This window comes from Schistocerca nitens, chromosome 7 (assembly GCF_023898315.1).
Source record: "Schistocerca nitens isolate TAMUIC-IGC-003100 chromosome 7, iqSchNite1.1, whole genome shotgun sequence".
NCBI classification, from domain to species: Eukaryota; Metazoa; Arthropoda; class Insecta; order Orthoptera; family Acrididae; genus Schistocerca; species Schistocerca nitens.
Window position 1 is genome coordinate 107,138,643 of NC_064620.1, and position 18,676 is coordinate 107,157,318.

An 18,676-nucleotide genomic window follows, 5' to 3' on the forward strand; every position below is an offset into this window, starting at 1 on the left:
TCGCTTATCATCTTTCCAATTTTTTTCTCTCGCTTGTCTCAAACCCACAGTGTCTTTCTCAACAAGAGAAATTATTGATTTTGTACCCTACTTTTTTTAAAACTGATGTTTTTGTTAACCAGTGAAACGTTATGACCAGCAATAGTGCACTCTCCTCCTTTTATTTCAGTATAACATACTTTTCTGTCGTACAAGTGAATATTTGGCGTCCAATACATTTGAGGTCTCGCGACAAATTAGAGCTCTTTCCGCTGTTCTGACCATTCCTATTCACCTAAATTCCTAGGAGTAACCTTGATTGATAAGTATCAAATGAGAGCTTGGTACATGCCAGTAAGTAGAGTTCGATGCGTCCGAGGCTACACGGAACGCAGTTTTCTTCTTTGTGCTCCCCTGTTAGAGGACCTAGTGCCTACGATAGGTCTAACTCTCCACATACCCTGCAGTTATTCGAATAATTGAATATCTGGATGACTGGAGACCCATCCGAAAGCATGTGGCCTGCCTTGCGACCGCTGACAAACGGGGGATTACCATATATAAGGCAGTCTGTCTGTAATATTTTTACTTGACACGCAGCTACGAGAAATAGTCGTAAGTGCTGTGCCTCCGTCCGTTAGCCCTAAGGGGCGCACGATGTAGGCGAATTTGTTACGCCACGTAATTACCCGACCGTTTCTCGGTCCTCTCCAGATCGACATCCTCCGTTCTTTATTTCTTTCAGGTCGTCAATCTTCTGCATGGTGTGATGCGTCTCGACGCGACTTCCTGTCTTGCGTCAACCTCATCTCAGAGGAGCAGTTGCACGCAAAATACTTCTTTATATGTTGGATGTGTTCCAAACTCTGTCAAGCTTTTGTCTCCCACGGCTTTTTATAGTACCATGGATGTTGTTTCCAGACACATTAACACAAGCCAAACCACCCTGTCCCTTCTTCTTGTCAGTATGTTCCATACGTTCCTTTCTTCACCTATTCTGAGGAGAACCTTTATCTTATCAATTGTGTTATCAAGCTTGATACATTCTGAATTCAATACTAGTGGGTATCAGTAATTTAATTGTATAAGTCTAGAATTTCTGGTATTTTTTGAAAGAATAAACTGCCATTTTACTGTCTGGTACTGTATTTATCTTCTGTACTATCTTGATTGAAGCTTTTATGTCATTATCAAGTACAATGCTGAAAGTTCTTAGACCATTAACACGTCATATCTGTTGTACAAGACTTTAATAACAGACTTCTTGATGCAATAATTTACCAACAGCTGTTAGTAAATTATTGCATCAAGAAGTTCATGCCAGCCGTCGTCCCACGATCCATAATGGATCAACGAAGATTTAATAACTGATGTCCAAAATTAGAGCAACAAACGAAAATTTTGTACGGTTGTGTTTATTTTCTCAAAAAAGTATAAATACGTGATAGTAAAGAAGAAAGAATGTAAAGAACACAACGCAAATTACTGTAACATGCATAACGGTAGACAAAAATGTTTTTCGTTTTCTTCCAACTTAACGGATTTGCACACACATTCCAACAACACGTTAATTTGCTCAGTATGGGATGTACACACATCTGGCAGCAATAAAGACCTGACAACGACGGGACATGATGTGAATGAAGCCATCAAAATCATGTTGAGAGCAGTTAACGCCTACTCTCTCTGGAGAGCTGCTCGCAAGTCTTGGGGAGTGGTTGGTGGGTGATGATGCGATGCAACTCGTCTCCCTAGTTCATCCCAGATGTGCTCTATGGGATTCAAATCTAGAGAGCGAGCAGGGTACGCCATGCGTGCAATACCGTTTCCAAGGAAACATTAACTACCTGTTTTCTGTAAGGTCGATCATTATCATTTGTTAGTAAGAAGTCTGAGCCCACAGAACCTCGCAACAACCGCACACGACCTCCCAGGATCTCGTCACGGTACCTGACGGCAGTTAAACCTTACCGATTCAACTATACAGTTTCATGAAAAGGTGTTCGAGTCGTCAACGTATTCCCTGCCCACACCATTAGGGATCCTCCGCGATATCGGTCTCTCTCCACAATGTTTGGGTCCCGAAACCTTTCCACGTGCCTCCTGATACGAATCCGGCGAGAATCACTCTAAAGACCAAATCGTGTCGCATGTGTGAAAAGAATATTGGCCCACTGTTCGACAATCCAGATGGCATGTTGACGACTCCACTCTGGAAGTTCCATTCCGTGAAGACACATCAGAGGTACAACACAACAGGTATCTGGCAGTAAAAAGAGCGCTGACGAAGACTTCTGTACACTTTTTGCCTCGATACAACACATTCAGTGGATGGTGCAAGGTCAGATGCCATTTGCCGCGCAGTACTAAGGCGCTACTACCGTGCCCTTACAGCCAAATAAAGGTCCTCTCTTTCTGATGTCGGCCGTGCCCTGGTCTTCGATATACAATTTCGGTCTCTCTAAACTGTCGTCACATCCGAGAAACAACAGAACGATTCACATTAAGCCATTGGGGCCACATCGGTTTGTGACTGTCCTGCTTTCTTCCCATGGCCCTCCACAGTAGAGGGTCTGGTAGACGTCTTTTCTGTGCCACACTGTGCCGTCTATGACTGCGTACACAGCGATTGTGAATGTGGGACTACCCGGCAAACACTATTCCGTTTCTTAGGTGCCCCGATGTCATCGTTGGGGTGGTTGTCCATTGACCGGGATGCCATCTTCTGCACAGAACACAATCGTACCGACATCTGTTTACAGCCTGTAAAATTATATTGTGAATTAGACACAGGATGGGGAAATAGCGGTTTGTTATTTGAATTTTGCACAACAATGTAGTAACATCTTATAGGCATGTGCTAGTCTTGTTTACCGGCTTTGGACTCCTCAACAGATATAACGTGTTAATGGTCTAAGAACTTTAGAGACTGTACTCAATAATGGCATAAAAGCCGAAATCTAGACAGCATAAAAGATAAATATAGTAATATACAGTCAAATGGCGGTATATTCTTCCAAAAAATATATCATGACTGTGGCTCAGCGCTATCGAAAACTTTTTAAAAGCTCTTGTAAAACTATGCCAACTAAAATTCATTATTTCATTCATAACTATTTATATCTTATGCGTTTGAATGAATTTTGAAGTATTAACATACACATCTGTAAACTGAAATCTACAAAGTTATGCTAAATGTTTATCACTAAACGCCTTTGACAAAGGGGTAAAACATGGCTCAAATGGCTCTGAGCACTATAGGACTTAACTTCTGAGGTCATCAGTCCCCTAGAACTTAGAACTGCTTAAACCTAACTAACCTAAGGACATCACATACATCCATGCCCGAGGCAGGATTCGAACCTGCGACCGTAGCAGTCACGCGGTTCCAGACTGAAGCGCCTAGAACCGCTCGGTCACAACGGCCGGCTACGGGCTAAACCTGTGCTTAAAGTGGTATCTTTGTACTTTCGTCATCGGACACTTTGCGGGAAAGTGTGAGGTAACGGAGGTAAGTCGTGTTTGAGATGCGGTAGAAAGCAGACATTGTAGTTAGAACTGATAGCCTAACGAAGCAAATGAATTTACATTTTGTTATTCAGATGTCTGAAGAATTGAAACACAAGTATCAAAGGCGCAAAGTTCTTTCATTTCATGGTTAGTGACTCAACATTCCTTCAGACTCTTAGCATTAGTACACCTTCATGCAAACGAGGCCATTGGATATTATCATACTTCAATAAAACGGCAACTAAGCCAGCTTCAAATAACCATATGAGTAGGAAGTTATGTTTTCGTGCAGTGAATATACCGTTCAATGCAAATCCGTACAGAATGATGACGTACATTCATTTCATGGACAAGTCATTGTGTAGACAGTATTGCATCTGTAAACTACACAGTCCACTCAATTTTCAATATTGTTCTGTAGCACCGCATCTCAACGCTTCGGTCACTTTTCTTTGCAGTTTCCAGCAGACCATGTTTCACTTTCTATACTGTCATGTGCTATAAATTTCGTCAAATTAAGAGCAATTTCTGATCCTAATACACTTCTTTCAGCGAGGAATACTCTCTTCGTTATGCTAGTCTGCTTCTTACATTCTCTTTTCTTCCTCTGTCATGCGTTATTTTGCTTCCAAGGTAGCAGAATTACTTCACTTCCTCTATAACTTGGTCCGCAGCCTAGATATTAAGTTTATCGGTATTCCTCATTACTTTCGTGATTTCTTCATATTACTATCAGTCGATATCCTGTGCTCGTAAGAACGCTCATTTCACTTAGCAGATGCTGCATTTCTATCGCACTTTCACTGAGGATCGTTATGTCGTAAATGAATTTATCGTTGATATCCTTTTACACTTAACTATATTACTACTGCTATATCATTCTTTTTACTTCTTAGATGTACAGATGTAATAGGAGATAGAATACAACACTGTCCAATGCCTTTTTAATGCGAACATTTCTCTCTTGATCGTCAATTTTTATTATTCGCTCTAGGGTTTTTTATATACTGTATAGTACCCGGTCCGTCCACATAATTTATACCATTTTTCTGAGTTTCAAAAATCTTGCACCATTTTAAGTTGTCTAAAGATTTTTCAAGGTCGAAAATATCCTATGACGATGTCTTAATTATTCCAACCTTGCCACCATTATCAAGCGCAACGTCATAATAACCTCTTGGTGCCTTTACCTTTCCCAAAGCCGAAATGATCTCCATAGAACATATCTATTTTCTTCTTCATTTTTCTGTATATTATTCTTATAAGCAAATTGTGTTCATGAGCTGTCAAACAGATTGTGGGATAGTTTTAGTATTTATCTGCCCTCGCTATCTTCAATACTATGTGGGTGATATTCTTCCGAACATCCGACGGTAGCTTCCAAAGATTCTTTGTACTAATTGAATATAGTTGGGTTGCCACTTCCACCCGTTGTTTTAGAAACTTCGAATGAATATTAAGCCTCACTTCTGTCTTGTTTGTTCACAAAGCTTCCAACCTCTGTTAAACTCAGACTATAATACCGTATCACCAGTGTGTTCCAAATCGACAGCCATTACATCTTCCACAACATTGGCATGTAGTTCCTGCTCCTTCCCCTTGTAAGAATATTTCATTGTTCTCTTTCCACCTATTCGCTCTCTGCTCTGCATGTAACTGAGGAATTCCTTCTGCTGCGTTCTTTATGTTGAAAGCCTTGCATTTCCATTCCACTGAAGGCTGTTGTAACCATAAGCTGAATCTGTGCTTCCGACAACGATTTCTTTAAGGATTTTCCTGCAGCCATTTCGGTTTTGTTTCCCTGTATTTCCTATACATTTCCTTTCTGCATTCTTATGTAAGGGTCGTCACACTCGCTTGGAACAGCGAGACAAAGTTCAATAGACAACTTTTGTATCAACGACTACAGCTCTGCAATGTGCAGACAGTGACAGTTTTAAACAGGCTTGTCTTTAAATTGCGTTTTAAGCAACTGGTTTGAATAATATTTAACAGAAATAATCCAAAAAAAAAATGATTCTGAACAAGTCTGGAAGAGGTGGAAACCTAAGTGACTGGGGAGTAATAGCCCTGCAGGATTCAATTTTGGGTCCACTCCTCCCCCTTAATACGTATACAACCATCTATTTAAATCACGTCATCAAGTTGAGCTCTTACTTTTTGCAAATAACAGTTGCTATAACTAACCTAATTAGATACACGGCAACATTAAATATTGTTAATCATATATAGAAAAGAATTAATAGATCGCTCATGTTTTGTTATTTCCAAACACAATGAATAACTTGAACAGGTGGTGCAATACTGGAAAGAAGTCAGTAAACGAGGTAGAACCCTCCATATTTTTGGACCCACTTGATGACGAAATTATGAACAGGAAAAATGATGAAACTTCCTGGCAGATTAAAACTATGTGCCCGACCGAGACTCGAACTCGGGACCTTTGCCTTTCGCGGGCAAGTGCTCTACCAACTGAGCTACCGAAGCACGACTTACGGCCGGTACTCACAGCTTTACTTCTGCCAGTACCTCGTCTCCTACCTTCCAAACTTTACAGAAGCTCTCCTGCGAACCTTGCAGAACTAGCACTCCTGAAAGAAAGGATATTGCGGAGACATGGCTTAGCCACAGGAGTGCTAGTTCTGCAAGGTTCGCAGGAGAGCTTCTGTAAAGTTTGGAAGGTAGGAGACGAGGTACTGGCAGAAGTAAAGCTGTGAGTGCCGGCCGTGAGTCGTGCTTCGGTAGCTCAGTTGGTAGAGCACTTGCCCGCGAAAGGCAAAGGTCCCGAGTTCGAGTCTCGGTCGGGCACATAGTTTTTAATCTGCCAGGAAGTTTCATATCAGCGCACACTCCGCTGCAGAGTGAAAATCTCATTCAGGAAAAATGATATTACTGAGCTTCCGAAACAGCCGCGCTACGAACTTTAGCATGATTGGTTATTTAAGAGACAAACAGTAAGTTACGAACGTATTTTGAGCTTTGGCACTCTGTAATGTTCTATGGAATAACATTCTAGGGTAATTCACAAGTTAGCCGGCCGGAGTGGCCGAGCGGTTCTAGGCGCTACAGTCTGGAACCGCGCGACCGTTACAGTCGCAGGTTCGAATCCTGCCTCGGGCATGGATGTGTGTGATGTCCTTAGGTTAGTTAGGTTTAAATAGTTCTAAGTTCTAGGGGACTGATGAGCTCAGAAATTAAGTCCCATAGTGCTCAGAGCTATTTGAACCATTTTATTCACAAGTTAGAAAAAGTATTGATTGCACGCATGCGACATCATCTTGCAAGCGCCTCTTTAAGGAGTCAGATATTCCAAATGCACTTTAACAATATACACTGATCAATCAGAACATTATGACCCCGTACCTAATAGCCAGAATGTCCACCTTTAACACGGGTAACCGCGGCAACGCGTCGTGGCAATGAGGCCTTGGTAAGTCACTGAACGGACATGGCACCACATCTGCACACACAAGTACCTAATTCCCCGAATTCCTGGGAGGGGCGATGAATTCTGAAGTCACGTTCAATCACAACCCACATGTTTTCGACCGGGTTCAGATCTGGTGAGTTGAGGGACCTTTCTCTGCCTCGTGATGACTGGGTGTTAGGTTTAAGTAGTTCTAAGTTCTAGGGCACTGATGACGTAGATGTTAAGTCCCATAGTGCTCAGAGCCATTTGAACCATTTTATATACAAAGACAGTAAATTGTTCTCGAAAGAACAGTTATTGTTGATGACCGTGCAGCTTTTCCCTGAAATACATGATAACTAACTGACAACCTCAGCTGCTGACAGGTGGTGTTATACCTCTATGTGGACAGCTGAAAATGTGTGCCCCGACCGGGACTCGAACCCGGGATCTCCTGCTTACATGGCAGACGCTCTATCCATCTGAGCCACCGAGGTGTGAGTCTCACGGGAAGCGTGCAAGGGATAAGTCCCTGCAGTCGCGCTATTCATCTGTGTCCTCGGTGGCTCAGATGGATAGAGCGTCTGCCATGTAAGCAGGAGATCACGGGTTCGAGTCCCGGTCGGGGCACACATTTTCAGCTGTCCACATAGAGGTATAACAACACCACCTGTCAGCAGCTGAGGTTGTCAGTTAGTTATCATGAACCATTTTAGTTGAGGGACCAGCACGTGAATTGGAACTCGCCACTGCGTTCCTCGAAACACTGCATCGCACTCCTGGCCTTGTGATATGGCGCATTATCTTGTTGAAAAATGTCACGGCTGTTGGGAAACATGGTCGTCATGACTGACTGTACATTGTCTGCAACGAGTGTACGATGATCCTTGGCCTTCATTGTGCCATCCATGAGCTCCATGTGAATGTTCCCAGAGCGTTATGTAGCCGCCGCCAGCTTATCTCTGTCCTGCAGTACAGGTGTTAAGCAGCTGTTACCCTGGAAGACGAAGGATTCGCGCCCTCCCATCGGCATGGCGAGGAATGTATCGGGATTCATCAGACCATGCGCTAACGTCCAGTGCGGATGGTCATGTGTCCATTTCAGTCATATTTGCCGATATCGTGGTGTTAAAATTGGCAAATGTATGGGTCGTCGGCTGCGGAGACCAATCTTAGGAGTGTTCATTGCGATGTGTGTTTGGACACACTTGTACTCGGCCACATTTAAAGCTGGATGTCAGTCCTGCCACAGTTCGCCTCCTGTCCTCTTTTTCCAGTCTGCCCAGCCTACGACATCCGACATCTGTAATTAGGGGTGGCCGCCCAAAGGGTCAAATGGCTCTGAGCACTATGGGACTTAACATCTGATGTCATCAGTCCCCTAGACTTAGAACTACTTAAACCTAACAAACTTAAGTATATCACACACATCCATGCCCGAGGCAGGATTCGAACCTGCGACTGTAGCAGCAGCGCGGTTCCGGACTGAAGTGCCCAGAACTGCTCGGTCACAGCGGCCGGCTGGCTGCGCAACCCCACAACGTCTGCACGTGGTTTCACCTTGGTTTCGCCACGTGTTGAAGACACCACAGCACTCCTCGAACACCCGACAACTCATACAGTTTCAAAAAAGCTCGTGCTGAGCCTCTGGGCCGTCATAATCCCGCCCTCGGTCACAATCAGATCGCGCGCCTTCCCCATTCTACACACTGACAGCACGCTCACTAATAGTTCATGCACCATGAGTGTGTCTGACTAGCAGTCATTCTTCGCCTTGTGACGTGCTATCGCCTGGACGGTTTATAGCGATAGTAGGTCGGCGATCATAATGTTCTGTCTGATCATTCTTTTTTTTTTTTGTGGGGTTTAAGGGCGCTCAACTACTGAGGTCATTAGCGCCCAGTCACATTTGTTAGAGCACATGGAAGCTAGTAAAACTCAAGGGGAGGGGGGGGGGGGACACCAGAAAGTCCCGACAAAGATGCAGATAAAATAAGTAAAAAAGTTAGATGTCTTTGGACAAGCCAATCCAAGTAATAAAACGCAGAACACACTGTCTGATCAGAACACACTCGCTAGTGAAATTCGTCATAATCCATCACTGTTTGACAACACTAGATTTGTAAGGAGATAAGAAGCTAAAAGTAAAAACATTTGTTTGTAATTAATAAAGCGGTCTCTGACTTAGAAAATAGTTTAATATGTGGTCAAAAAATATTTCATCATTTGACCAATAACATAAAATGTCAGCCGGCCGCTGTGACTGAGCGGTTCTAGGCGCTTCAGTCTGGAACCGCGCGACCGCTACGGTCGCAGGTTCGTATCCTACCTCGGGCATGGGTGTGTGTGATGTCCTTAGGTTAGTTAGGTTTAAGTAGTTCTAAGTTCTAGGGGACTAATGACCTCAGATTTTAAGTCCCATAGTGCTCAGAGCCATTTGGACCACAAAATGTCAGGTAGTAACAGAAATTTAAGTAGAATCTAAAATCGTTTTTCTGCGCAAGTCAGTGTATTCTCTAGACGAATATTTAATTGAACACTGATAGTAACTGTAATATAGTAGGAAAACCTGTATTCTTTGATGTTAAATATGTATTTCATTTCTAACCTGAGTAATGACAAAGACCAATACATTTTTAATTCAATTGTAGCCATTGGACCGCTTAACAGTCTGTAAACGGTCAACATGCAGCCACACACATAACACGAGTTATGTATACACAACCTGTAAACTGACTCATCCAATATAATTTCGGCAGAAAATGAAGCAACTGGTCTATGGAGCACAAACTATTATCCTGTGCCACAAAGATAAAATCCAGATCTCCCTACTAGATTGGAAACAATACGCAATTATCCGCCTCCACTTAACTACCATACTGGTTTGTTGCAAAGTCTTCGGAATCTCAGTAAACCAGAATGTAAGGATAACAGCAGAAAAATTCGATAAACAGTAGAATCACCTTACACTAATAGAGTACATAATATTTTCACTTCAGAAAATCTCGCCACGTCTATTTTTTCGACCAATACGTTCTCCAGTTAGTCATTAGCTCGATAACCACAAAATTTGACGAGTAACACCCAGATGTTTTGGTTCAAATGGCTCTAAGCACTATGGGACTTAACTTCTGAGGTCATCAGTCCCCTAGACTTAGAACTTCTTAAACCTAACGATCCTAAATACATCACACACATCCAAGCCCGAGGCAGGATTCGAACCCGCGACCGTAGCAGCAGCGCGGTTCCTGACTGAAGCGCCTACAACCGCTCGGCCACAGCGGCCGGCCCAGATATTTTGACCAACATCACACACTCATTCGATAAAGTCTACTACTGAACATACCATCGCAACATAAGGATAAAATACAGGGACAGAAAGGCACAGAATCCAGACGGCAGCTGTAAGACACGGGGGGCATGATAGGGAAGCAGCGGTTGAAAAGGGGGAGAGAGAGACAGACTTGTAGCCTATCCCAATGTAGCTATACACGGAAGTGAAACATGGACGATAAACAGTTTAGACAAGAAGAGAATAGAAGATTTTTAAATGTGGAGCTACAGAAGAACGTCGAAGATTAGATGGGTACATCACGTACATCCGAACAGAATTGGGAAGACAAGGAACTTTTGGCACAGCCTGACTAGAAGAAGGGTTCGGTTGATAAGATACATTCTGAAACATTAAGGGATCACCAATTTCGTATTTGAGGGTAGTGTGGGGCATGAAAATCGTAGAGATGAATACAGTGTGCAGATTGTTTCGTTTTGTTTTAGGGCGCAAAAGCATGTCAGGGCTGTAGAACACGAAGACAAAGAGAGGAGTTAAAAACGACTACACGTTAATCCCAATCGACGGAAGAGAAGACAGCTAAAATCAGGGACGTGGGAAGAGGTCTACAAAATACACCATAGAGAACCGGAAGTCTTGAACTAAAGATTAAATGTCCTTCGCCTTATTGCTACGACGGATGAAAAGTGAAACGCGGTCGACAGCTCGCGCGTCGTTCGCTAAAAGCGCCGGTAACTCAGACGGCAAACACAAGTGAGAACGTAAGTGGTTAAAAAAGGGAATTCCCTCAGGAAATGGCGAACTGTCAAAGGTTGATTGGGTTGTTTTGGGGGAAGAGACCAAACTGCGAGGTCATCGGTCTTATCGGTTTAGGGAAGGAAGTCGGCCGTGCCCTTTCAATGGAAACCATCCCGGCATTTGCCTGGAGCGATTTAGGGAAATCACGGAAAACCTAAATCAGGGTGGGCGGACGCGGGATTGAGCCGTCGTCCTCCCAAGAACCGTCAAAGGCTGAGGTCAATGAGCACAAATGGTGGGGGAGCACCACTTGACAAATGGTGATGACTAAAAAGGCAGTAACCGACACACATCCTAGCTAAAATGATCTCCTCACTGCGAAAGGGCCGAGAGGAGGTCGTCCAAGCCGCTGGGAGAAGCTTTATAACCCGGAGCTCGTTCCCATGAAGGGAGGGCCAGTGGGATGCCAAAGTGACACCACCTGCTGACAGACGGCAACACACAGACCATCGGAGGGATTGTGAGAACTAGCGGGCGGAGGTAAGAGAACTGCAACCTTGGCACCGACGTGACTAGGAACCCACAAACATCACAATGACTCCATCAACAGTGAGCAAGTGACAGCTTTCCTGGAACCGTTGCACTAAGGGATGGATGGTGTGCAGCACACAAAGGCTTTGAAGAGCACTGTGAGAGTTGCAGATGACGCAATTGAAAACCCTGAGTCGCCGGATGTACTGAGTGGCTTGGTATAGGGTGGAGAGCTCTGCTGTAAATACTGAGCAGTGTTCGGAAGCCGACACCGAAAAACGTCGGTACCAATGACAAAGGCATTTCCGACACCACGGTCAGTCGCCGGCCGGAGTGGCCGAGCGGTTCTAGGCGCTACAGTCTGGAACCACGCGACCGCCACGGGCGCAGGTTTGAATCCTGCCTCGGGCATGGATGTGTGTGATGTCCTTAGGTTAGTTAGGTTTAAGTAGTTCTAAGTTCTAGGGGACTGATGACCTCAGATGTTAAGTCCCATAGTGCTCAGAGCCATTTGAAACATTTTTGAACTGAAGGCGATAGAGCGAGTTAAGAGGAGTTTCCTTAGGAAGTGAACGAAGGCCAAGGTAAACACGGACCGCCGCACGAAGCCAAGATGGTGAAGGGTTCACACCCATCGGGAAAGTGGCAGGTAGCATAAAGTTAAGCTGCCGGAGCTGCAAGCAGCTGTAAGACACTACTAGCTAGGGCATAACCACCTATGGCAAGCTAACATACACCAAAAAGCGACAAACGTCGGCAAGCCCCTGCGTATCAGCATTGTTGACTGGAAATGCCAGCTGCTATTAAAGCCGACCAACAGGCTACAGCAGGGAAGCCGACGAGCTCGCCCACTGACGCACAAACAAATCGCCCGTATCACCCTACACTGTGCATCTGATGTATGACCTATCGGACACAAAACGATGATAAACCTAATTGTTGCAGGTTGCTGATGCTGACCGTGAGTTCAACATCGGCTACCAGCGGTAGCCGCAGGGCAACAGCACCACACGTCAAAGGTATAGACATGCATGATACCCACTACTAACAAAGCCTACCCTTGAATGACCTATCGCAGGCAGCAAGACATCAGCTACTGCTCTTACCACCCGACTTAACTATCGCAGAGGTTTTTTTTGCCTTGGCTCTTGCCTTGGCACTTCTTTCCCTCTGCCCTTCAAACCGCTACCCTCCGTTCAACTTTCGACCCAATCTATCTCCAGATGAGCGCGAATTAATGGTTAACCTTAACCAGACATACGCAAACATCGCAGTACCCACGTTCTGCGACACCTCACTTTAGTGGAAACTAACCCTTATGCAGAGATGGCAGTAGACCTTCTGAGTTGGCCATCTGGTCGGTGTGGGCGTGGAGGGGCTCCACCTCTATATATATATATATATATATATATATATATATATATATATATATATATATATAAACTAAGCAGATTCAGAAGGATGTAGGTTGCAGTAGTTATCCGGAGACGAAGAGGCTTGCATGGAATAGAGTAGCGTGGAGAACTGAAGACCAGTTTTAGATTCCGATGCTTCACTTCGGGTTTACTGTATCCCTTGGACCATCACATTGACGATGAAACACAGAAATTGCATCGGAATTAAATACAAAAGGCACAATGCCGACTTAAGTACAAGAAGACTGACTCTTCTTACTGTCTATTTTGAGCCTTTCCTGTGAGACCAGTTTTAGATTCCGATGCTTCACTTCAGGTTTACTGTATCCCTTGGACCTTCATATTGAAGGGTGAAACACAGAAATTGCATCGGAATTAAATTCAAAAGGAACAATGCCGACTTAAGTACAATATGACCGACTCTTCTTAGTGTCTGTTTTGATCCTTTCCTGTGTCACCAGTTTTAGATTCCGATGCACAACTGCAGATTTACTGTATCCCTTTGACCTTCATATTGACGATAAAACACAGAAATTGCATCGGAATTAAATGCAAAAGGCACAATGCCGACTTAAGTACAAGAAGACTGACTCTTCTTACTGTCTATGTTTTGAGTCTTCCCTGTGAGACAAGTTTTAGACCACAACGTAAAGGCTAGTGCCGGAAATCAGAACACTAACTCGGAAACCAGAACTGCGGATAAAAATCCTAGCTCGATAAATAGGTCACAATCGCGATTTCACGCTACTCATGCTCAAAATGCGTCTTAGTCAAATACTAGGTGTTGTGATATCTTAATCCGGAAGGATATAAATTTTGAACGTACAATAATGATGGTAACGTTCTTCGTTACACAGCAAAAAAGAATCCGCCTTCACAACAGAGCTGTGCTTCAACCGAATTGGCTTTCCGTTCAGTCACAGACATGCCATTAATTCTGCTCTCTCTTCCGCTAATTGGAGTGCTCTATTGAGTGTTGCTTCTCTAGCTGACTTCTCATACATTATTTATCGCCATAATGTTTAGAAAAGCTCTCCAGACCTGAAACACTAAGAAGCAAGGCCTGTAACTGCTACAAGAGCTCTCTGAGTATTGCAAACAGCCAGTTGCACACAAGTAAGCGAAACTCCTTTCACCAGTTAATTATTTCTATCTATGAGAGCATCCAAGACAGCCGTTCTCTCGCGTCTTGCTGAAACCGGAGTATGCCTGCGCACAAAATCCAGTCCAATCTGCGCCTGACTTTCGCATCGTCCCTAATTTAAAAGCTTGATCGTGTAAGTTTGTACCTGTTGGTACAGGCTCACACGTATTACATAGTTCAGGATTTTTTTCTAACGATTTATGTCACAAAAATCATTAAAAACTGGACGGCTGCTATAAAACTTGCTGGAAATTTATTTTATCGTATCAGAAGCATCAAAATATTGTATTTAACAACAAACTACGAACTATATACAAACAAACATGTAAGTAAGAAATTTTTTGCCTAAAGCTGATCACGTCTACCTCATTTGAGATAGCCTTCATGAGCTCAACAGTGCACGTTCTTGGACATAGTTCACACTTCATCAGGTGGATACTAGTCTGCTCTGGTCCACAACCGCATAACACCGATTCGTCTGATAATCTCCATTGATTCATGTTGCTTCTGGTTCTTGCACTTCCGGAACATAGTCTGTTCAAAGATATCCATACATTCCCTCCCATTCTAGTTCAGTGTCTTTGACGACTGTCTATTCTTCAGGTGAAAAAGACAGGATTGGGTCTTTGAGGGGTTAGGTTTGAGTTGGTTTTCCTTATTGTAGACAGCCAGTTGTTCAAATGCCTTACCAGAACTCCGGACATGCTTTACAGTGCTATTCACAACATTATTCCTCGACTACAGCTATTGTTGAGGAATGATGGTCGACATATTGAGCATTTCCTGTAAAGAACATCATCTTTGCTTTGTCTTACTTTGTTATGCTAATTATTGCTATTCTGATCAGATGAAGCGCCATCTGTCGGACATTTTTTGAACTTTTGTATTTTTTTGGTTCTAATAAAACCCCATGCCATTCCAAGCATGTGTGTCAATTTTTACCCCTCTATCTACATTATTCCGTGATTTATTCAGTTTTCAAATTTATACTGACTTTTTGATCACCCAGTACTTCGTATCTTCTGGGAGTTGCTGTCAGTGGTATATATGTTAAAAAGCAATGGAGTCAGGACACTACACCGTGGAGCCAGCAATCTACAATGCAGTAAGTCAATCTATGTTCTCCACCGGCTTTTTTGAGTTGAAAGTCAATGAACAGTCTTCTGTTTCGGAGGACATAGACTATGGAAATAAATATTATACCATGACAAATGATTGTATATTTTGTTTGTACTCTTTACGTAGAATCATCCGGTGATTGCATCGTAAGTTTATGAACACAGTACCGGGACAATTGCGACGGGCTGTTCGATAAGGAAATTCGGGCCATCACTCCAGTCCCAGTAGAATACAATCACTTCGTGGACACCATTTAAACTTGTTCTAGAGCGTCCATTCCTAGAGGACTCAGATCTAAGTACATGACGTGTAAGGGATGACCAAAAGCGTCTGTACGATGGTAGTGCAGTCCACAGGTTGAAGATATCCATTTCTTAAAACATCGTGTTATGCTAAGTGAAGAAGTTGGTAACTACCGGCTGCACATCCTCGTCCGGCAGGAATCGTCGATCCTTCAGGGCCCTTTTTTAAGGGACGAAAGGTTTGATAATCGTATGGGAAGAGATCAGGACTATAGGGCAGGTGCTCGAGTGCCTCTTACTTGAGCTGGTACAACTTCTGAGTTACGACATTTGGGATATGGGGACGTGTGTTATCATGAAGCAGGAGCAACATGATTCCTCAACGATGTTTTCGGCAGACACGCTGCCCCACACACATTCTTCATTCTCCGATAAATGTCTACCGGTGTTTGTCCTTCGGCTGCCAAGGAAAGAACAGCAGCGCGTTGGCCCTGTTTGGAAGCATATCGTAATAACGTCGCCATAGTTCGTTTCTGTATTTGCCGCACGCACATCGGTAAGACACGAATGCCTCACTAATGCCGTGTTTACATGGCGGGACGACGACGGTTCAATCCCGAGTCCTGCCATTCTGATTTAGGTTTTCAGTTATTTCACTAAAATCGCTCCAGGCAAATGCCGGGATGGTTCCTTTGAAAGGGCACGGCCGACTTCCTTCCCCGTCCGTCCCTAATCCGATGAGACCGATGACCTCGTTGTTTGGTCTCTTCCGCCAAACAGCCCAACCCAATTCTACATGTCGGTGGTTATATACCGCATCGGAGTCGCGCTACGTTGCATACGAGCTGCAGCAACGCCCTCAAACGGAAACTTTTCGATTGCCCCTAATATATTTATGTACGTACGTTAACATCTAGAAACATACATTTGTGGGGTACTACTCATATATTACCCTAGATTTAACCATCCACGAAACAACATTCGAAAACTCCTACTCTGTGCTGCCGTGCACCTGTGTTACAAGCTACACTGCACTCCGCGCACAATTAATTCCCTGTTACTTTTAAGAAGCAGCCGAAACCCTTCTGTGCCCTCTTAACGTTTTCAAAAAATTAACATATATGGCCAGTTTCCCCACTGTCAAATGCTAAAGCAAACTCTCCCATTATCTTCCACTTACAATTCTTGCTCCTTTTATTTCTCAGCCAGTCACGTCGCTTTCTTTTCCCTTATCTTCATTAACTGTGTTTTATCACGATCCTCTTTCTACCCTGTTCTATCACTTCTCTGAAGACCACTGTTGGTAGCCTTCACAGCTTAAATCTAACCTCCTGTAAATTTTCTCTACTGTTCTTCCCAGCCGGCCGAAGTGGCCGTGCGGTTAAAGGCGCTGCAGTCTGGAACCGCAAGACCGCTCCGGTCGCAGGTTCGAATCCTGCCTCGGGCATGGATGTTTGTGAAGTCCTTAGGTTAGTTAGGTTTAACTAGTTCTAAGTTCTAGGGGACTAATAACCTCAGCAGTTGAGTCCCATAGTGCTCAGAGCCATTTTTTTGTTCTTCCCATAAACGAATGTAAACTGTAAATTTCTTTCAGCGCCTTAATAATTACTAAATGTTTTATAAAGTTGGGTAGTAGATGTGTCTTACAATATGGTTTCGTAATAAATGTAATACAAACTATTTAGAATGCCTATTTAGAAGTAAGAGAGCCAGGTCAAATAAATGAATTAATTAAAAGTGAAAAGTTGTGTTTGGAGCATGGCAAGTTATTGTTCAAAAATCTGGAATTTCTTAAGGTGAATATCAAGCGACAAGGAGCATACAGGGTGTGGTGCTCTTGGTGAATGCTGCTCATACAGCGGACAAGTAGAGGAACGGGCGACTGTTACTGAGTCAAACAGGAGAGGAACAGAGGAACGTTTAAGTGCTTAGTTCCAAAAGCCAATGTCACTGTTGAACCATCTATTTTTAACACGTATTTTACAATTGCATGAACTCCCCTTTTTTCTAGTATTGTTGTTCGAACTGTACTCTTACTTAGTGTTACTATAGACATACTCAGTTAGCACACAAAAAATATATGTAGTTTATGAATTTCACACTTACTGTGAATCAGAACGGAACAAGTGGCACATGGGAGGCGACGACTACAATTCCACGAAACCATTGCGCATCATTAAGGGGGGAAAAAATTAGACTGAATAGGACTATAAAGAAAATCTCAAATGGTGTGCTGCGATTTTTAATGAGACCGTGCAAAATCGGAAAGCAGGAGAGTTTTAAGTTTCAGAGTTAGTTTATGAATTGATAAAGGCTCAAATATATATATATATATATATATATATATATATATATATATATATATATATATATATATATATTGTACAGGGTGACACAGAATAACGGAATGTTTGAAATGAATAGAGGTAGCCACGGGCAGGTGGCAGCACTGCGGGTTCAGTCACAGTTAGCGAGTAAACAGTCCGCCATTTCAGTAATCATGGATCAGTGGAACGGACAACATGGTGCGTTAGCCATAAAAATGTTTTCTAAAAACAATGATAGTTTGGTAGCGGCGCAGAGAGAGAGTTTCGATGTTTTTATGCTTCAGGACGTCATGATGCCGTTCCGTCGAAACAAGTAATAAAATGTTGGATTGCTAACTTTGAAGAGACTGCATCTGCCCTCAAGAAGAAACCAACAGGACGATTAAGAAGTGTGCGTTCTCCAGTGACCATTGATGTCGTACACGAGTCTGTCTTGCGGAGCCCACGGCGTTCAATTCCTAAGCCAGCAGCAACGATTGGAATGTCCCGGGTGAGTGTTCGCAGAGTTCTTCATCTTGATTTAAAATTTCATCCGTACAAACTACAGATGGTGCAACAATGGAAGGACAACGAATACCGGTTACGAATAGGATTGTCAACAAATGATAACAAAAATAAACAATGGCGATGAATCTCTAAACAAGTTGTGGATGTCAGATGAGGCACATTTTCATGTCACAGGTTATATGAATAAACAGAACTACCGTTTTTTGACAAACACAAATCCTAATGACGTTCATGAGCGCCCTATACACGCTAGTAAAGTGACAGAACGGTGCGGTGCTTGTGTTTCATCACCTGGGATTACCGGACCGTATTTTTTCACAAATGAACAGGAAAACGCAATAACTGTCAATGCCGATCGTTACGTGGAGATGTTACGAACTTTCGTTACACCTGCATTGAACAGCTTTCCAAACGTTCAAGAAGCCTGGTTTCAACAGGACGGAGCGACATCACACAACGCACG

The 18,676-nt window shown here is 43.4% G+C and overlaps 1 protein-coding gene and 1 non-coding gene across 2 annotated transcripts in view; both read right to left on the reverse strand.

Annotated features, from left to right (window-relative positions):
- Nucleotides 1–18,676, reverse strand: part of LOC126195218 (dipeptidase 1-like) — a 585,745-nt gene that overhangs the window by 297,446 nt on the left and 269,623 nt on the right. The gene's annotated exons all lie outside the window — the stretch shown is intronic.
- Nucleotides 7,322–7,395, reverse strand: Trnat-ugu (transfer RNA threonine (anticodon UGU)). Its single transcript has one exon. It is a non-coding gene; the product is annotated as a tRNA-Thr (tRNA).